General features: G+C 38.2%; 1 protein-coding gene across 2 annotated transcripts in view; it reads right to left on the bottom strand.

Moving 5' to 3' along the window:
• The window catches only part of LOC127630514 (semaphorin-3B-like), a 42,014-nt gene extending 23,557 nt beyond the window's left edge, over window positions 1-18,457 (bottom strand). Inside the window, exon 1 of one of the 2 annotated variants that reach the window (XM_052108094.1) lies at window positions 17,998-18,457. The gene's annotated coding sequence lies outside the window, so the exon portion shown is untranslated. Of the gene's footprint in view, window positions 1-2; window positions 130-17,997 lie in introns of those variants that run through there. The other variant, XM_052108095.1, reaches the window with a different exon arrangement.
• Between the last annotated feature and the right edge of the window lie 4,801 nt (window positions 18,458-23,258).

The raw sequence follows: 23,258 nt of genomic DNA, 5'->3' as shown, positions 1-23,258 counted from the left end.
ACCTTGCTGACATTTCTTCTTTTTTTGGTCTTTGTATGTCCAACAAGGCACATTGGCACACAAACATGCATTACTATCCCCTCCTCGCACTTCCCCAAAGTTCTCCCTCTCTCTGTCTCTCTGAGAATGTGAGTCAGGGTGTGTATGTGTGTATATATATCTCTCTCTCTTTCTCTCTCTCTCTCAGGCAAATAGACATCAAACTGCTCAAAACTCTCTTTCTTTAGATCAAATGCAACATTGTTTGAGATAATACTGTGTATACACACAACAAACAGAGACACACTCACACACAAATCCTTTCAAATGCAGTCCAGAGAATGAATGTGGCAGCTCATAGCCCTGTTGGAAGTGAAACAGCATGTTTCAGCATGTGTGTGTAAGTGTGTGAGACTGCAGCGATCTCCCAGGTCAGAAGCCCCTCAGTCCATTTAGAATAATACACACAAATATAATACTCCCTCACACCGACACACTGACAGACACACTCTGGCAGAAATAAAGCAGACAGAAAGAATGAACAATTGGACTGAGAACTAAAAAGAGAGGAGAAAAATAAGCCACCTTTAAACTTAACATGGTGGCACATAAACAGCATCTAAAGTGGCATGTAGATGTATTTTCACTGAATGTTTAGTGCTGCTCAGTGTTCATTACAATTGCATAAAAAATGTCAGGAGATAAAGGTTAGAAATATAAAATGTTGAATATTGGAATTAAATGTAAACATGTAAAATTTCACTTTTTTATATGAAACCAGAACTGCCTTTGGTTCTATGGGCTGAGGTGGGACAGATTAGGATCAATTTAGTCTGGTTTTATGTGGCATTGTATCTTTACACAGAATTTCGAGCAGGCACAAAGCAGGCTTACTTCAGCTTTGTAAAGATACCTTAACGAAGCCTATAATAGGGAGAGATCGATAATTTATGAGAGAAAGGGAATCAGATGGTAAAATGTGTCCGACACTGTGTCTGTGCGTCTTGGAAGTGTAATAATATTACTGGTGCTTCCTATTGCTCATATTTAGGTATATGTACTGTATTTCAGCAAACCCTTACCTGTAAGTATTATATTTTGGCACATAGTTCATCCTGCAACATTTGTCAAACAGACATGAATGATACCTCAAATCATGTGGTCTGTTGAGAAGAGGTGTGCTTTTACTTTTCTAAGCGATCAGGCATACGATTTTCCTGGTGCTCGATAAAATTGGCAAAAAATTCCAAAGACTTACATTGAGGAGGGAACGCGAGTCATATTTAGGTACCAGAATATCATAGAAAGTTATAGAGTATGCTCTTTAGACTCAGGCCAGACTTAGCAACCACCCAGAGTACCTTAGCAACCACATAGCAATGCACTAAAAACAATTGGAACAACTCAACAAGACAAGTGCATAGCACGCCTTGCGTGGTGTTGAGGCAAGCTCAATTCACATTTTCTTTCAAATTAAAATTAAAAATCCAGTTAGTATTTCTGTAAACAGTTTACTTTACTCACACAAATTGGGATATTTGTTATTTATAATGTGCGTGCTGATGTCCAAAGATCCAGAGTTGCCAGGCACTGTGCAAACACCTCTGAAGGGATGAGGAGTTAAAGGACAAACCAGACGGGTGCTCTCTTTTTCCTCACCCTCTTTCGCTGTCCCAGATAATAGCGCTCCATAACCCCAGTCTGATTACCATGGTAACGCTGAGTATTTGATGTGTATATTACCGTATAATCTTTAAAGTCTATTAAACACTTTAAACCTCTTGAGTTCAAGAGGTACTCTGATACTGTTCTCAAACACAACTGCTGTGTGTGTTAGTGTAGGTGTGTGTGTACACATATAACACACTGTCAATGCATTGTTACTGATACAGAATTAGATCTGTAGAGTGGCAATACAGGGTGCTTTTTGTGTGGTTTAATCAGAAAGTACCCCTGTAAAACAACGGAAGAGTAATTCCAAAAGGTTTCACAATAAATGAATTGTTTAACACTTATAAATTTAGAATAGAGTGCACATACTGTACACACACCCTGGAATTCAAAGTTATAAACTGTTGTCCCACACCACAACATCCCACGACTTAAACAAATGAGTATTACATCAGCATGACCAGCTGACATCAATAACAGCTGATTCATCAAACACACACACACACACACACACACACAGACACACACACACACACACACACACACACACACACACACGTTGTGTTTCCATGTTTTATGGGGACTTTCCATAGACATAATGGTTTTTATACTGTACAAACTTTATATTCTATCCCCTAAACCTAACCCTACCCCTAAACCTAAACCTCACAGAAAACTTTCTGCATTTTTACATTTTCAAAAAACATAATTTAGTATGATTTATAAGCTGTTTTCCTCATGAGGACCGACAAAATGTCCCCACAAGGTAAAAAATTTTGGGTTTTACTATCCTTATGGGGACATTTGGTCCCCACAAAGTGATAAATACACGCTCTCACACACACACACACTAACACACACACACACACACACACACACACACACACACACACACACACACATAAAATAAGCATCACCATTTTGCTGAGATTCGCTTCTTGTTAAAGGGATTGAGGGTAAGATTCTACCTAACATCTCCTTTTGTGTTTCAAGGAAGAAACAAAGTCATATGGGTTTGAAACAACAAAAAGGGTGAAAAAAATTATGTCAAAATATTTACTATCCCTTTAAGGGACTAGTTCATTCTACAAGTATCTTATGTAAGGCAGAAGGCCATCTAATGTCAGCTCTGATATAATAAAGTACCATATTAACTGTGTGTTTGAATGGGTTGCAAAAAGTGCATCACTGGAATAGTTGCCCCGTCTCTGGACAGCAAATGTGTGAGCTCGGGTTGACATAGTGTGTGTCTGGCTCTTGGACACCAGTCCATCTTAATCCGTGTTTGATTCTGGGTCAATGTTGCTTGAGTTGTAACACCCGTAGCTAATCACCATGACTGTGGTTGACACGACAACATGATATAAAATAAATTCCAGAACGAAGTGGGTGATTATCACCACAGCAACGTCACCGTGTCACCCACTTGGATCCGACCATAATACCTACTGTATATCTGATTGGGCAGAAGGAATGATCCACTGCAATTGGTTGAAACTGATGGGACGGAGGACGTCATAACTCAGCCAGCTGACAGTTACATGTACTAATTTTGGCTTAAGGCACACCAGCATTCAAGAGGTGAAAATTACACGCTCCATGTCTCAGCCCTCATTGAAGAGTTTTGTTTCTCAAGGTTTTTATTTTCACATGCTCTCTTCTGAAATTCACGAAACTTCCCCTCTGAACCTATGATTAGTGACTGCACACATTCCACACGGTTCTCAAATGGAATATTAGCTATATTTTCTCTATTTCACTCTCTCTCTCTCTCTCTCTCTCTCTCTCTCTCTCTCTCTCTCTTTTGCTCTCCCCCTTTATCTCTCCCCCAGGGTCAAACCATCATGAAGTTAAACCCTTTCACCCATAATCCTCCCTGTCTTTGAAGTGGCCAAAATGGTATTGCAGTCCACACACACACATTTTGACACTTTAGACACACATAAAAGTGTCTGAATGTCTTTGCAACAACAAACCAAGTTGTATTTGTTTTAAAGCAACGAAAAAAACACACTTTTCATGCAAACTATTTCACAATTTTTACACATTGTGATATTATAGTTATACTGTTCAAAATTCCGACAAAGTCTTTGGACACTTTCTGACTGTCAAACATCAATGTAACGTGTCCATATTTGATGTAATAAAATACATGGTTACTCTGCTGAGACACCTGTGTGAACTGAACTGTACATGTACTAAAAGTACCAGCTTTTTACAAGTAATTGAAATAAGTACAGATATTTTGTGTCTAATGCATTTAGACATTTTTATGCATGATATTCCAAATACATTATGGGGCCATTGTATCTGATCCATTCTAGCTTTTTGTCACCACACACACAGCATTTACTCAGGTTAGTGATTTAACATTAGTCCCTGACCATTTCCACCAGGCCTCTTCCAACAGTGAGGAACCAGCAAACCACCAACAAAAACCACACACACACACACACATGCAAAACATGGGGTCAATCCATGGCCCCATCCCCAAGTAGTATTATAGTTGATTGACAGCTTTATAAGAAAATGACACTAATGAATATGATTTGATCCTTTTCTTTTTGTTTCTTTTCTCTCTCTTCATTTGATTTTTTTCGCTCTCCATCTTTGTCTCACCCTAGAAGAAATGGAGGTCACATTATTAAGATTGAGGTCCTGGAAAGAGAAAATGTATCCCTAACTTTTTAATTTGACTCCAAAGTATAGCCATGTACAAATACAAACATTATATTATCTATTTAAATTGGGACATACAGACTTTTTCAACTAACTATAATTACTATAGGCTAAAAGCCCAGGTATACTTAGTTTTTGCGTGTTCCAGATTGGCTCGCGTGTGGTTGACCGTGCTGCCATTGTGAGTTTACTCTTCTGAGCATGAGCAAATTCGAAAGTGGTTGATGCATGCCCACTACAACTTCTTTTTGATACTCTTTTCATAGAGTCAATGGCCGGTGCATGTGCCGTGTGTGTGCGAGTCGACAAAATCTGGCTGGATGGGATTATGACGAAATTCACGTCACACATACAGTGCGCAGATCAGTAATGTGGACGCACCAAGTATACTTTGGTCTTAACCCTACTCCTGCAAGAACACGTTTGTTAAGCCTTTCTTCAAAAGTTTTTAGCTTTGAAGCACTGATTTATGATTTAATAATTTATTAAATCACATTTCCCAACATCCCCATGATAAATCCACAACTTTTGTCCCCACACTGCAGCCAAATACCAAAACACACACGAACGCACGCACACACACACACACACACACACACACACACACACACACACACACACACACACACACACACACACACACACACACACACACACACACACACACACACACACACACTGTCCTATGGTGATTACTCCCTGTAGAGACTGTAGATCTGTTCCCAGTAAGAGCTGTCAGAAGAGATTCTGGAGAATGGATAAAGAGACATTGTGTGTGTGTGTCACAGCATTCCGTCGGGAAGCTGTCAGGGCCTCTGGTATAATACTAATGATGTATCCTCATATACACACACACACACACAGCGGTAATGTTATTCACCAGTAGTGACAGGGATGGTAAGAGATTACCAGCGATTTGATTGATTCTACAGTGAATGTGATGGGATGAGAGTGGCACATCACTGCTGGAGTTTGAGCCTTTTGACCTACAAGCCTCTGGGTTTCAGTTCCATATAACTCAATGGAACCATCAAAACCATGATACACATACTGTGGCATCACTGTACTGTATAATATCCAGGACAGAAAATGCTTTTATCACTCTACGTTTAATCCAATGTCAGATTTATTGCATTTTTGCAAAAATTTTAAGTTTGATTTTCTCCCTCCCTCCCTCCTACACACACACACACACACACACACACATCCCTTGGATGAGCGTCTCTGAAGTGGCAGAAATCCCCTCTATTAGAGTGTAATTGAAAGGCAGGGACACCAGTAAAGGATAATACATGGCTTTAACACACACTCACAACTTTTTTCTCAGGTGTCAGTTAAAACTGTGATTGGGCCATGCAGGTGGGCCATTTATGGTTTCAAACCACCTGGGAAATCACCCGCACGAAGAAAGAGAGGATGATATATTTAACAGGTCAAGGGAAAAATATCAAACACACACACACACACACACACACACACACACACACACACACACACACACACACACACACACACACACACACACACACACACACACACACACACAGTATAACTGCATTGTGAAAAAGGGCAGTAAAAACTCTACTGCAATTGACTTTGATTCTAACCAAAGACACATTTCTCCTCATCTGAAGCCAAAATAGGCAAACCACATTTATTATGAGTGAGACAGAAAGACTTAGACAGACACAAAGTGAGGGAAGAATACCGTATAACTTTTAAATCTACTTTAAATAAAGCCTCAGTAACCTAAATTGGTTATATGCATGCCCAAACTTTTATTAAAAATGTTTGTGCTGATTTTGGGTGGAAATATGATGATTTCTGTGGAACAGAGTTAAGCATGGAAAATGTTATAAACAGAGGTGAGAGAACTACTGTACTTATCTTATTGATCTTATTACATTTTTGCCTCCAATTCTGCAGATCTTTGCAGAGACTTCTGAGGAGTTCTGTGCACACAGATTCCATGTGGGACTGCTATTTTTATTGCAAATCAAGCAACAGTACATTTAATGTCCTGCAAGCAGTACATGTTTTATAACGAATACTGTTCATTCTAGATAAGCTCTTTATTTTTATATAAACAGATGCAGGATCCAAAGTGAAAAAAAGAATGTACATTAACATCTTTTATGAGACACAAACAGTGAACAACCGAACTAGAGACACATGGCATGCCAAATGCTGAGTACCCCAACATGGATAACCCAATCTGCACAGGCAGTGTACTGGGAGCAGACACAAAATATCCCACCAGACCAACTCCTTCAGCACACACGGCAGCCTTGTGTGTGTACACTTTAGACTTTGTTTAGTTTAGTGAATGTTTAATTAAACCCAGTAATGAGCACAGCTGCAGGATAACTGAACAAGCATACACTGAATTCACACACAACAACCTTCCTATGGATACAGTGATTGAAAAAGAAAGCATAAAATTCTGACCCTTACTGATGTAAACCTAGTAAAGAAAACACCCTCTCACACAGGGCCAGAACTAGGATGTGATCTTTGATTGATAGGCTGCCCCCCTCAGACACCCATTAGACTGAGGGTCTCTAACTATTTTTATCTCTGTGAAACAATTTTCTATCTAGGATACTGAATGTAGTGACACATGAGAAATATACCTTGCATTAAGCCATCAAAACAATATTATATATATCTCTATATACAGTTGTGAAATTTTTACGAGAAATAAAAATGGCAGTTTCTATGAGAAACTGGCTCATATAATGCTGTGACTTAATGGCCAACACTGTTTGTCAAAAAATTGGTTCTACAGGAAATAAAAAGCAAAATAATCACTTTGTCATAACGGACAGAATGATGTTGTTGATTAATAACTGCTGCACATTAATATGCAAGCTCATTAACCTGTCACAGGTGATTGAGTCATATGTGTCTCAATGTTTAGTGGATGAACACCCTTGCCAGTGCCGAATTAGTGTTCATGATACGATTCACAACATAGAGAGCTAGGGAGCTGATTGAGACACAGGCGCTGCATCCGAATAACCATACTTCTCTACTATGCCAAAAACAGTATGCCAATGGTGTAGTATGTCCGAATCCACAGTTTTCATGAAGCAGTAAATGAGAAGTACCCAGATGAGATTCTGAAGAGCAGATCGACTGGACACTTTACGTTCCCATAATCCCTCAGGCACTGGGGCGGCGTCACATTCAAAATGCTGGATTTAAATGAACGATGGTGAATCATGAGTCAGATGGCTCTACTCAACTGTAAGTGCTATATATATATATATATATATATATATATATATATATATATATATATATATATATATATACACCAAGATAACTGTTCCCTGTACTTAAATTGTGCTTGTTTAACAAAACCTGAGCGGATAGTTTTCGCGGTTGTTGTTCTTATGCCATATATTCAGGTCACGAGACAATGCCCACGTCCCCGGATGAAGTATGTCCAAAATCTATTCATACTACTCGCCTGCATACCTAAAAGGTACAGTACATAGCGTAACAGTATGCGGTTTCGGATGCAGCAAGGGTTTGCTTTCAAAAGCACAGATGCCATGATATATTCTTCTTTCATGTTTCATCCAACACCTTGAAGACACACAACCACAGCACCCCATAGTGGACTTAATTGTAACAGCAAGATTTGGAGAGCGATTCAAAGGGAAAGTGCAGTGTAATTCAGCATTGATTGTGGCAGGCAAAGGCATAAAGTAAATAATTGTGTGATTTTCGAATAGCGGTTTTAATGTTTGACTAGCCAGTGCAGAGCAATTACTCAATTAGTCAAGTATTCATGCAAATCCCTATTTCGAATGTGCACACAGCACTAAAATACTCCAATCAGTAGAACTGCAACACCACTACTCAATCAGCAGCAAGAAACATACAGTGCAACTGATGTAGTCCAATTCCCGAACAAATGACCCTTATGAGTCAGTTCTTCTGAATCTACACCACTACCTCCAAAATAAATGACTCTCAACAGTCGTATCTTTTAAGTGAACAACTTATTGAACCATAATTCCTTCATTTCGTCATGTCCAACTTGAAAAGAACCAAGTAGTGTGACTGTGTTGTGTCCTTAAAAGAATCTCCAGTGAAGACTCAAGTGGATTAATCCATGTCCTCTGAAGCAGTCCGATCGGTTTTGGGTGACTCTTTTGCACTTTCAGTCTTAACATCAGCAGTCTCCTTGGCGATCATGATTTCAAGTTCGATTACACTTCCTAGCATGCATCAAGCAAGGAAGTGTAATTGAGCTTGAAATAATGACCGTGCCTAGAGACTGAAATGGGAAGATGTACAGTGAAAAAGGTCTTAATTAGATCACTTCAGGAAAGAAGACATGGATTAAACTATCAGATAAATCAAGAGTAAAAGTCTACTATTTGGCACAGATAGATATTATGCATTTTGTTGTAATTAGTGTTTTTTAAATAAATAATGATTAAAATATCTTTATTAGTCTTTCTTTTCTTTGGCAAACACCTTTTGCAAGAGTCTGTTGTTAAAATATGAATCTATTCATTTTGTAACAGGCTGCTGTAAATGCAAGATCAGTAAATCCCACTTTAAAGGTGCTTTATTCAAGATTGACAACAAGTGTTTGAAATTGGTGCTGCAGTCCAAATTCTAAATATTGGAGAGTTGTCTGCCCCGTCCAAGACTCAAGCTCATGCGGGTTGCCAGGATGTTGACACGCAAATTAGCCAACTCAGCATCCGTTTTAAAAGATTTCTGGGCATTAAGCTGTCTCCATTTTCCAAAGGCATCTCCAATATTTATCCTTGTTTTACTACACCTCTGATCATTGTGGTTTTTAGATAAACAGTGAGTTTTAGGTCTTGGTGGAATCTGTTATCGCTGATCCAGTTCATTTACTGGGTTCCTTGGCTGCAGCACACAATGTTGTTTGCCTGCAAACTTGTTCAAATCTGGCATCCCGGCGGTGTCGAAATACTATTGGTGAGTAGGCAGTGGGCGGGATTACACAGGCCAAAACATAAACAGAAATTCCGGCAGAAATGGAAACTTGAAAGTAGAATATACTGGCTGTAGCATTGTTATCGGAGAAGCCAGTATTTCAACATAGCATGTCTCCTAATTCTCTAATGATATATTATGGTCATTTTATAATTTAGTACAGTAAAAATGATACAAATAGCACCTTTAATAGAAAAAATTATAATTTCCAAATATTTCTCCCTCAAAAGAACTAATAGCATAATTTATTAAACCATTAAGGAACTTCGTTAAGAGGAATCTGAATCAGAACAAGAATCGTTCAATTCCTTAAGATTCCCATTCCCAATGACAATATCAAATAAGGTTTCATTGAATATTAGAATAGAATAATTTTTGGATGGTGCATTTTCTTAACTCAACTGGGGTGGCTGTGGCACAGGTGGTAGAGCGGGTTGGCCACTAATCACAGGGTTGGCGGTTCGATAAATGGCCCACATGGCTCCACATGCCGAAGTGTCCTTGGGCAAGACACTGAACACCAAGTTGCTCCCAATGGCAGGCTAGCACCTTGCATGGTATCTCTGCCATCATTGGTGTGTGAATGTGTGTGTGAATGGGTGAATGAGTCACAGTGTAAAGCGCATTGAAAACCGCTAAGGTTAAAAAAAGCGCTATATACTGTAAGTGCCGACCATTTACATTTCAACTCACCCGCCATTGGCAGGTGTGGCAAAAAGTTAATCATACGCACACATTGTTAATCCTTAGACAGACATTTTGGGCACTTTGGATGTGGATCCAGTTAACAAGATTAATCTGTTCATTTATCCTATGTGATTAAAGTTACATTGAATCTCTCTTTCTCTCTCTGTCTCGTCTTCTCAAGCACACACTCAAACATACATTTAAAAACATCACCATTCACCTGGACCAAATAAAGTAACTGAGAATACGTTCTTTTATGTTAACTATTGTGGGCTACAACTACATTATAAAGAAAAGTTAAGGTGATAACAAAATACAATATACATGTACAGTGTTTAAGCATACAGAGCAATGTGTGAGTGTGTGCGTATAGGTTGCAGAGGAATGCAGGCAGGAATTCACTTCATTGTCTCTACACAGCTCTTGTCTCTCCCACACACAAATACACACACACACACACACACACACACACACACACACACACACACACACACACACACACGTTCATACACACAGTTCGCTGTATGTCCAGGAAAGGTCAATATTAACTGAAACCCAGCATAAAAGGTGTCAGTGTGGATGGCGAAGTGTGGGAATGCTGATATTAATTACTAACTGATCAATTACATAAACAAGCTGACTGCTAATAAACCCCAAAGGAATAAGAAAACTAAAGGATTCACCATTTATCTCTTTCTCATATACACACACAAAACTGCCCCACTCTTTGCTCTGAGGTGCCCTGGGGCAAATAACCAGCAGCCAGGTGAGCATGTATGTGTGTGTGTATAAGATTGACAGGTATTGATTTACTAGTGCAGAGAGTGCTAGTGGGAGAGAACATCCAACACTAAACGCATACATTTTTCTCTTTTTCTCTCACATAAAGAGCATCTGCAATATGTAAATATGCCCACTGTGGAGATAAGTGTCATTACACTAAGAAATCAAATAAGTTTGCTAAAAGAGGATTATAAATCTCCCCCGCTCTCTCTCTCCCTCATACAAAAACACATTCTCTCACACACACACGCACGCACGCACACACACACGTTGGTGCGGCTATCATTATGAGGAGTCTCCATAGACATAATGATTTGTGTACTGTATGAACTATAGATTCTATCCCCTAAACCTAACCCTCACAAAAAACTTTCTGCAATTTTATATTTTCAAAAAAACATTGTTTAGTATGTTTAAGCGATTTGAATTATGGGGACACTAGAAATGACCTCATAAACCACATTTATAGCTTAATACCCTTGTAATTACCAGATTGTAAGATGTCCTCATAAACCAGCCAAACCCGCCCAAACACACACACAGGTAGCTTGTTAGAGGTTTGTGGGCACCGAATCAGAGGCTGCAACCAAACCCATCTCCCAATATCCATTTTTCAAAAACACACACGCACACACACACACACGCATGCACAGACACACACACACACATTTCTCCATGCAAGTCCAATCGCTTCTATCTTCTTTTATTATTTAAAGGCTGCTGCTGAACACATACTTTAATCGACCACTACAGCATAATGAGCTACACACACACACTTTTAGCAGCATACTATTGAGGGGTGTATGTAGGGATGCATCTACCCCCCTCCCTTATGCACACATTTCTACACACACACACTCTTCTTTCTCTCTGATGAGCATTAGCTAATCCACACTGACGGCCTGCTCCATTATCCATAATCCTTAATGCCTTATTAATGTATCTTTCTTTTCTTTCGAACTCTCTCTCTCTTTCCACACACATATATATATATATATATATATATATATATATATATATATATATATATATATATATACAGTATATATACAGTAGGTTTATCTTTAGCCAATGAATTTGAACTTGTGTGTGTGAGTGTGTGTGTGTGCTGTCACAGTTAGCCCAATACTATTAAAAGGCAAATCAATCAGTCACACAGTCATTCCTACCTTTTAAAAATGTCACGCTGTATTCCGTCCCCTATTACAACCTGCTTGTGTTTAATAAGTTCCTAGTGCATGATCTCTGAGTGAGGCCCAAAGTGAATGACAAACAGTTTGGGAAAGAGAGAGAGAGAGAGAGAGGGTGTGAGTGAGAGAGAGAGAGAGAGAGAGAGAGAGAGAGAGAGAGAGAGAGAGAAAGAGGAATGTTACCTATTTAGACTGTCTCATCTCTCTTTCATTCACACATTATGTCCTTCTGCATCTACTTTCAGGTCAACGTGATTTATCTGTTACCGCTTTAATCATGGCCACACACAAAGAAACAAACTACACAGACAATCACACTCCCTGTTAAAATCACTAGAAGGCATGTGTTTAGGAATGCCTCCCTCTTTTTAATCAACCAGCCGTGTTTCTGACCACATGTATACTCACCCTCACACACCCACACCCAGACTTCTGCGGGCACTGCCTACTGAGATCATACCCCTATAGGCTCTAACAAAAAATAAATAAACACACAACAACAAGAAACATACTGTAAATTCTTCTGCCCAAAACAGAGACATGCACACAAGCCACTTTTTCACCCCCCAAAAAAAGGGGTTTGTGAAGCTCATATGAATGCTACCAGTCCCATCTACAAAGAAAGCAGTGTGTGTGTATATGTGTGTGTGTATATGTGTGTGTGTGTGTCTGGGTCAGGTTTGCCTACAATGTGGGTACAAATGTGAACACAAGGACCAGCCATTGGTCAAACAAAATGGCTCAACAAACATATTAAATATTGTCTTAATGAAAATCTGAAAATGCCAAATGTGACTTTACTTGGCTATACTTTGGGGACAAAGTGTCCCTAATAGTTAGATAAATCTGACTCTTCCCTTTGGGGAGGTAAAAAATTATTCATAATGTAAATAATATTTTTATTTGCTGTTTTAGCAAATTAGAATTAGCTTCATTTAAAAGCATTGGATTGGTCTGCATGTGCCTATCTGTGTGGCAGTGTAGATATGTGTGAAGTGAAATGTGGCAACAGCAGCACAAAAGACTGTCACAATGACCTTAATGAGCACATACACACACTTACATCATAAAAACAACACACACACACTACTAACACACCTGTATACAAGTCTGCATGAAAACGCATACATCATTTGCTAGTATCATTACAAAAATCAACACCCTCCTTCTCTGGCCTCTAATCCTACCTGATCATTCATTCTGTTCTTATCTGTTCATCTTTTCCTCTCCTTTATCTTTCTCTCTCTCCCTCCAGCATATTGTGCATGCTGTCCCTCCTTCGGTAAACTGACCTGTTCAACGCTTTTGCACTCATTGACTCAGTTCTGTTCTTTTTTCTCGCTCTTTTTCTTGATGTTTTAAAAAACGTGTTATAGACACTCATAGGCATTATCCAGATATCAGATTATTTTGATATTGGGGCTTATTCATGAAACACAGGAGCTAAATTAATTTGTGTAAATCATTCAGAAAAACATTCTTATGTAAATTGCTGCAACAATTTATATTTGGCTGCTGTATTTCATGGGTGAGGCCGAATATCTGAAAAGTCAAAACAGAAAGAGATAAAAATGATTATAAATAAACCTCTGTTATTGTATCAATTATTAACTTACCCAAGCTATCTACCAAACGAAACTTTGTACTGATGTGTTCTTAGTCAGGATACTATATGAAAGAATAGATTTATTGCTATACTGTTTGTTATTCAACACAGGGTGGTGTTATGTAAAGAGTACAACATATCACAACTGAAAACATGAAGTATGATACAAAAAAAAAAGATTAATTATGTTGCAAATAAAACTATTACAAATAAATAAAACATTATTTTTCAGTAGTTTCTAAAACCTCATGTTTACTAATTACTAAAGAAGAACATTGTCTTCTTTATGCTGTTATGGAGTATCTCCCTGACAGATGACAGAATAGCATGTCTGAATCCAAAATCTACGGCTCACCAAGCCCAGGAGGAGACAAGAGGGACCATGTTAGATTTATATGTTTTGAATGTTGTTCTGCAAAGCTGGTGCAGTTATTTGCATGATGTTCTTTGCAAATGTTTGGGAGGGGGAGAGTTCACATAATCCCGCACATCTCAGGAACATAGGCAATTTAAAGTGTGGTTAACCTCACTCATGTATCCCTCCACCACCTCATGTCTCGCTTTACTTTTAGAGTTTATACTGTTTCTGGTTTTGAGGCACAAGCCACAGATTTTCACCCTTTCAATTGCATCCTTATGCAGTATCTGAACATGTGAGCTAGGATTTGAGAATCCGATTGGCCTTTACATTTTCTTTTGGTCTGAAGACTTTGAACATCTCATTATACTTTGTTGCAAATGAGTCAAACAGCTTTACCAATGGAGATGCTGTTGGCACCAATCCAGTCTCTTTTTTAATTGTGTGTTCCTGTAACACTAATAACACAATAATGGACTTTGGAATAATGCATTATTTAACAAAAGATTTTAAGGAATATTCAGGGTTACTAACAAGTTAAATCCATTGCTTTGTGGCATGCTTCCAATTAACACAGAAAATATTTTTGGCTTGCACCTCAGTTACAAAAAGTAGTCAAAAAATGTGTGTACAGAAATGCACTTACAGGAAGTCTACAGGGCAACCATTTTCCCCATTGACTTCCACTGTAAGTGCATAACTATCAACACCTGTTTTGTTTGTTTACACAAACTGTGGTACAAATTATTATTTTCTGTGGTGCTGTCAATAGAGGTTTACCTGGAATATTCCAAAGACAGTACAAACTTAAAGGAATAGTTCACCCAAAAAATTAAAAATAGAGATTTTTGATAAACATTCACCCATACTAGTAATCCACATGGATGGATGATTATCAGTGAATAATGTTTTTCGGACTGTTCCTCACACAAAGATATCATATAGCTTCAGGAAACTTGGAATAAATAGCACGAGTTATACAGACTACATTTATGGTTCTTTTCTATTGGAGTTTTCATGTATTTATTTATTGTAATTTTTTAAAAAACTACAGAAAATACATGCAATGACAGAATTCTTATTTTTGGGTGAGCTATTCCTTTTAGTAACACTAACAAATATTCACAGTGATGAATAGAATAATTTTTTAATAATCTAATATGTCTAAAGCCTAAAAATCCCATCACAGTTAAGTAGCACTACCCTCCACAACACAATCGATATCTCTACCATAGAGACCCACACCCACCTGCAATCTCCAATCAGAATGGAAACTCCAGCAGTGACAGGGCATCTGACAACTGTGGTCTAATAGACGACAATAAAGAGCCCTAAAAGTGTGTGTGAGGGAGAAAGCATGTGTGTGAGAAGGGGGAGCCAAATTAATCTGGGGTCTGATACCCCCCCATGGGAGCAGCTCAATTAACGATCCACACCGGCTGAGGCACTGGGCTAAAAGCCATCTCACTCTCAATCTCTCCCACTTTCTCTCTTACTTTCTCTCTCTCTCTCTCTCTCTCTCTCTCTCTCTCTCTCTCTCTCTCTCTCTACCCACCCCCTAATCCTGAGAGCAAGAATGAAGGAGCCAGAGAGCAAAAGAGAAAGTCCCTTGGAGATTGCACATTAAAGCAGTGGTTCCCAACTGTTGGATCGCAACCCAAAAATTAGTTCTGATAGGGTGCGGGACAGCAGGGAAAAACATTGCTAAATGCAAATAATACAAATGCAACTAATCATATAATCATGCAGATATAAGCTAATCAACTTTTTAAACAGAGGAAAATGCTTTCCAAACTGGTATCTTTTGTTGTTGATTTCAAAGGATATTCATTCAATCACACTGTACAATATTTTGGTGCAAATTCATCAAGTCACTTGGTAGAAGCCAACATAGACAAGATACATGCAATCATTATTGAAAACTTTAATATTATTATATTTCAATTTTGATTTTAAAGGAACAGTTCACCCAAAAATAAGAATTTTCTCATCATGTATTCACCCTTATGCCATCCCAGATGTGTGTGACTTTCTTTCTGCAGCAGAACACAAATTAAGATTTTTAGAAGACTTTCTCTGCTCTTTGGTCCTTATAATGCCAGTGAATGGGTGCCAAAATTTTAAAGCTCCAAAAAATAAAAAAAAGTCAGCATAAAAGTAATCCAAATGACCTCAGAGATTAAAACAATGTCTCCAGAAGCGTGTCTCCTTTATTCTGCCTTAATATGATTTTTGGAGTGTCAACATTTTGGCACCCATTCACTTGTATTGTATAGACCTACAGAGCTGAAACATTCTTCAAGAAATCTTAATTTGTGTTCTGCAGAAGAAAGTCATACACATCTGGGATGGCATGAGGGTGAGGAAATGATAAACAATTCTGGTATTGGGTCAGCCCTTAAAATCTGGGTCCTTAGAAAGACCAGTGAAGAACCACTGCATTACTGTAAAGGATTGTTTGGCTATGTGTGAGTCCTTGCACACACACACACACACACACACACACACACACACACACACACACACACACACACACACACACACACACACACGCACACACACGCACACACACACACACACTGTTCTCTCAAAGTCACCACTAAAACAACATGACATTCTTCCCCTCACCAAAAACACAGCTGACCAAAAACACAGCATGCGGTGTGCCTGTGTGAGTGCATGTGTGGAGTGTGAGAGTAGGTCTGTGAAGGGTATTTGTGTGGCTAATTACTATTTTGGGTAGTGCATGGTATGAACTGTGTGTGTACATACTTAGCTGGGACATTTGGGGACATCCTCAATAGGAAAATTGATTCATACTTTTCCTTAAAAGGTAAAATGACCTTTAAGGATTTTTTCTTTTTTTTATTCTAAAAAGGCAAAAAGTTTTCTTTTAGGGTTAGGGTGTGGGTAAGGCTATTCTATAGTAATACTAATTAACTTCATAAAAATAATAACATACTATGGTATGTCACCATTTAGATTCAGTAGCTAAGTGTGTGTGTGTGTGTGTGTGTGTGTGTGTGTGTGTGTGTGTGTGTGTGTGTGTGTGTGTATGTGTGAGCGTGTATTTATCACTTTGTGGGGACCAAATGTCCCCATAAGGATAGTAAAACCCAAAATTTTTGACCTTGTGGGGACATTTTGTCGGTCCCCATGAGGAAAACAGCTTATAAATCATACTAAATTATGTTTTTTGAAAATGTAAAAATGCAGAAAGTTTTCTGTGAGGGTTAGGTTTAGGGGTAGGGTTAGGTTTAGGGGATAGAATATAAAGTTTGTACAGTATAAAAACCATTATGTCTATGGAAAGTCCCCATAAAACATGGAAACACAACATGTGTGTGTGTGTGTGTGTGTGTGTGTGTGTGTGTGTGTGTTCACTCACATCTTTTCATTAATCTGTGATGGTTTTGGGTTGAAGATATAAAAATCATAAAATGTTAATAATGGAGTGATGATAACAGTCTTTTGCTCTTTGTGTAAACCAGAGAACATTGTCCCATGAGATGTCAAAGTTGCATAAGGGTAAATATTTCAGAAGAAATACACTCATCATTCTCTCTCTCTTTCACTTGCCCTCCCTCTTTCACAGATCATTTAATCTTTTAATATCATACTATATTAAGAAAATAGTCCAGTTAGGTCCACACTCCACACACAGATAACAGTGTGCACACCCATAACCACCCATGATTTGTTCACACAAACACGCACACTGCACAATCTATCAAACTAAACTACATTAGTGTTCATACCTATAAAAAAAATACTGAGCCATGATTCATCCACACACTTGCTAACATGCACAAAGAGGTTGACTGGCTTGTCGCATAGGAGGGCTCCCAACCCAATATTACACACTCACTTTTTAAACTCTCTGTATGGACTTTAATCAAAAGGCATTTAACATATGAATTAAAAATAGTAAATATTGTGCGATACAGATGGTCTACAGCTAAACACACATTACATAATGAGCACATTTTAATATACATTCAGAAACACAATGCAGTCAAGCAGTCATAGTTCTAAACGAAAAGAAACTCACTCACCTTTTTTCCTCTTTATATTTTTTGCTTTCTTTCTTCTAAGTCCTTTAAGCCTGAAGTTCATCCGTTTCTGACAGGTGCCATGGTCCTGTAGACTCCAGAGGAACGACAGGCTCACACACACACAAGCACACTCACTCCTCTGCCTCTCAAGAACACACACACACACTGTGGCAGGGAATGACAGATCACACCAACAGCAGAAGTAGCAGCAGTCCACGCATGAACGTGTTTCAAGTCCAAGAGTTCTTTTCATTTGTGTCTAGTCTATTCTCTCTCTCTTTCAGTCTATTCTGTCCCGGGTTAAAGTGATTTTCCAGTCACTGTCTCTTAAACCACTTTTCTCTCTTTTATTTTATGTTAATCTCTCCTTTTTTCATTTACTTCTTAGCCACTATTTCTACTATTCCTTTCTTTATCCACCTCTTTTTCTCTCTCTCTCCCAGTCTTTCTCTGCTTTGGTTCATGCGCGGACTGCTACCGCAGAGCGCTCCAGCTTTCCCTCTCTCTCTTTCCCCTCCCTCCATCAACCACTCCCTCCTCAATGGCAGGCTATTATGGGTGGAGACTGGTCAGAGGTAAAAGTCTCTCTCTTGTAAACTGGGATGTACACTATCAGAATATGTGTGAGATTTTTTATGTTGGAGATGAGTTTTTGGAATTTTTTAATTAGTTCTGGATGGGCTCCTATGGACCCACTTCAGGACTGTAATGAGTTTAATCATTATTCAGAATCAGAATGAGCTTTTGCCAAGTGTTCTCACATACACAAGGAATTTTGTTTTTGGTGATAGGAGAAACAAGTGCCCACAGAATATTACAGTGAGACACAGAATATAATACAAGGTAAGAGTATAAATAGACAGGGCCGTAGCTAGTGGAGTGAAAGTTGGTAAAGATTCTAGGGGCCCACAGTTCCAGCCTTCTAGAAGAACAGGGAGCCCTGCAACATATGGCATGGTCCCCACAGAGCCCCCCGCTGAATATTGAATCAGTCTGGGTTTACAAGAAGAGACAGAAGCAGTTGAGACAGCCTAAATAGACAGAAGAATTGTGGTGAATTCTCTAAGAAGCTTGGAACATCCTATCTGCCAACAACCAAGAAAAACTGTATCCAGGTGTACCTAGGATAATTGGTGATGTTTTAAAGGCAAAGGTGGTAACACTGAATATTGATTTAGATTTTTTTATGTTTACTCAACTCATAACATGTATGAAATTGATGGCATTATTTTGGAAGACATCCTCACTATGCAACATTTTTGCTAAGTGCCTAAAACTTTTGCACAGTACTGTATGTGCAAGGTAGGGTATGTACAGTTATTGAATTAAATATGTTAAACAGATCTGTGCTCATTACAAATACACAGTGCTGTTTGAGCTGCACTACCTACTTTCATCGGAGTGGCGTCATTACGGCACCGATGGGACACTCTAGATGGAAACAGTAAGCAAAGATAATTTCATCAAGGCCTTGCACATTTATATTTTCCTTCCTTCTTTTTTTTTAAATTCTTTTTCTGATCCTGTTTCTCAAAAATGCACCTGACTATCCATTTCTTTGTTTTGTCAAAGCCTCATTTGAGCTTCCAAAATGTAAATAATTAAAGTCACTGTGACAGATTTCACTGTGTGTGAGTGTGTGTGTTTGAAAAAGAAAGAGAGAGATAGAGAGCTCATCCATGTTATACGATACTTACCATAAGCTGTCATGGAGACCTGATGTCATCAGCAGCCCAATGTAAATCTTTGTTTTCCATTGGCTTCACACGCACATCCACATCCATATCCACATCCACATCCACACACAGACACACAACACACACACACACACACACACACACACACACACACACACTTGCAATTAGTTTTACTTCAGGACCCAGGTTTCATACTGGACATCATGTGCCAGCCCATCACATGAAAGTAAACAAAAATGTAATTAAAACAAAACATTGAAATATATGTATTACAGTAATATTACCATGAAGCATTAGACAAAATTACTTAGTTTTCTCATGAACTCTTGAATTTTGATCGTGCAAAAAAACTTGTGATTGGCACAAACTATAATAAACCTCATTGCTACTGAACCCGAATTTAACCAAATTACCAACAAACTTTATGGGAAGCATTGTCTTTGAGTTGATAAGCCTATTTATTTTGCTATCCTATTAATGCATAATTTTATCATCTGCATTTAACATTGCTTGTTTTCCTGCTATCCATGTCCCTATGAGAACAGACCTGCAACTAATTTGTGGGTCGTATAGTATATTTCCATGGCTTTTAAGATTTTATGAATTACCATGACATTTCCAGGTCTGGACAAACCCATTTTTAAAATCCCTGATATTTCCAGGTTTTCCATGACCGTGAGAACCTTAATTACCCATTGTTGTGGGTGGACTACAGTTGAATGTTTAAAATGGTGTGACAATAGTGGCTATGATTTTCACATGCAACTATCACACTAATCTCACTTCAACTATCTTACTTTTCTTTTCTTTACTTTTCGCTTCTCTTAGCTTAACGCAAATGTGTTCTCTATAGAGCAGGTGAAGCAAACCTGAATGGCCCAGTTGGAGACACAAATAAGGAAAGAGGACTGATCATGTGAGACCCATAAAGGCCAGGACCACCCTAAAAGGACTTAACACAAACACAAAATTACACAATCACAAAAAGTGTGTTCTTTTAACCTGACTCATATCTGAGAGATGTAACCTTGCATTAAATTCCCCAAGTCAAGATTGGCTCCTTTTATCTTGCAAATACAATAATTACAGGCTCCTGTAATAGTTTAAGTATTTAGTTAAGTGTCCTGCTCAAGGGCACATTGCTAACAGAACATGATGGGCATCCTGGTAGTAACTCTTCATTTTGTGCGTTGCCCCAACCTGGGATTAAACCTATGACCCCTGCAACCACATCTGTTATTCCAAACAACCATTAGTCCTCATCCCCACCTTCTTTTGTCCAGTAAAGATACACATATTTCACCAATATAAAAGCAAATGCAATATAAGAATGTAATAAATTCATAAATATAAAGAATTTATGTATAAAAATAATGTAGTGCAAATGTTGTAAAATGCTGACCTTGATTAATTTATTTTATAATCTAATTCAACTGTTTAAAAGGATACTTCACTCAAAAATGTAAATTATTTCATTATTTACTAACCCTCATGTTGTTCTAAACCTGTTTGACTTTCTCTCCTCTGCGGAACATAAAAGATGTTAGGCATCTAACATCTTAAGTAACATGCTAGATACAGTGTCTGCATTTGCATTTCTTTTCCATACAATGAAAGTGAATGGTGACTGAGCCTGGCATTCTACCTAATGTCTCCTTTTGTGTTCGATGGAAGAAATAAAGTCATATGGGTTTGGAAGGACATGAGGTTAAGTAAATTACAGAATTAAAAAATGTTGATGACCTATCCCTTTAAATCTTTTACAAATAAAACATGCGGATGACTGATTTAATTAAGACAGTAAATTAAATATGTATCCTACAATCATAAATGTAACACTCAAAACCATTATTTTTACCAGCACTGTAATTTGTGGCATCTAAATAATATTTAGATTTTAATTCAAGGTAACTCATGCTACAGCATAGTAACAATATATGAAATATGTTTAATTATTAAAAACAAAATAGGAATTATTTGTCTCGGTTAGATTTTTACAGTGAGCATGTCATGTGTGGGACTTTCTAAAAGAACTCTTTTGCAGTTTTTCTTTTTTAGAATGAGTTCAGATGTGTGTGATTTGTAAGAGCAATGTGGAAAAGGTTAGAGAAGTGCTCAAAATAGAAGGGTTTAAACATTGACTCAAAACCCACCATTTATGTCAGTGATCTGTTATAAAAAAAAAAAGTACATAGTCTTGAAACAGTCATTTAATCCAGTGAATGGTATTTAAAGTTAAATTGATTTAAAAAAATGACTCTAGCACAACTCACTGTAAAATGAGATTACACAGTACATTCATTGGCATTTTAAACCACTTCAGGACTCTAATGGTTAAGTATTAAATAGCCTTTGGAGTTCAAATAGCTTTTACTGTTGCATCTACATCAAATAACAGACCTAATACTTCATTCTCCTAATGTAATTTAATGGAAACATAAACAACAATGCCAAAGCTGAAGTAAAGGGAGGAGGCCATTGCCCACCAGAAATGTGCATACTGTAACAAATCTTACAGATCCAATGATGTTGATAATTAATAACATTTAATACCCAGAGTGTTGTCCTCTGGTCAAATGGAGATTTGTCCTCTGGAGAAATTAATCAAATGAAAATGTTCCCCTTTTGATCCCTCTGTCTCTCTCTGTTATTCGCTTCAGCCAGCATTCCTTATGGACTGAGCGGAATTCAGGCATTCTGGCCAAAGTCTTCCACTCACACAAAGCGGAGAGGAATTCTGATGTTGTTTCAAAATGCAAAGCAGGGCCACCTCTCTTTTAAAGCTGAAGTGTGTAATTTCTGCACCACTGGTGTCACCAAATGAAATTGCAAAATTAATGACTGTGTTCAAACTGATTCCAGAAAATACACTCTGGCTTCCATTAGCTGCACAAACACATAGCTTTGCCCCAAACTCACACCATTGGTTGAATAAATGTTGCTGTGTCGGGCTGGACAGCCAAAACTGTTCCCAAATGGGAGGGCCAAATGTCTCCACAAGGATATTAAAACCTGGAATCACCTGCATAGTGGGGACCTGCCAATGTTCCCCACAAGAGAAAGGGCTTAATAATAATCATACTAAAAAATGTCCTCATGAAAATCTAAAAATGCAAAAAGGTTTGAGTGATGGCTAGGTTTAGGGGTAAGGGATAGAGAGTTGAAAATATAATTGGCTCATTTGACAAAACCAAACAATTGAAGTAAATGGAAAGTCACCATCATGAAAGAAACATGTGTTGATGGGTAAGAATATAAACTCTGTTTGACTTGTTACCTGCCAACAAATTACAATACTTGTGATGTGATGGTTCATGGTGAATTAGAAAGCTGATAAATGTTCACACACAGACAGATGCACGCACATGACTCAAGGTCTTTGCATGCATTGAGCTACATTTGCTATCAGTGTGACAGAATCCTTGAAAACTGTTTATCAATCACTACTGGCTCATTCAGGATGAGAGAAAGAGAGAGAGGGTTGTGTAGGAAATAAAATGAAGGGATCAGAATATGAAAAATCTGTGGGAAAGGGACAGTGGTTTCTGGAAAGGTTCTGCTGTA

Source organism: Xyrauchen texanus, chromosome 37 (genome assembly GCF_025860055.1).
Source record: "Xyrauchen texanus isolate HMW12.3.18 chromosome 37, RBS_HiC_50CHRs, whole genome shotgun sequence".
Classification (NCBI taxonomy): Eukaryota; Metazoa; Chordata; class Actinopteri; order Cypriniformes; family Catostomidae; genus Xyrauchen; species Xyrauchen texanus.
This window is presented reverse-complemented; position numbering and strand designations above follow the sequence as displayed.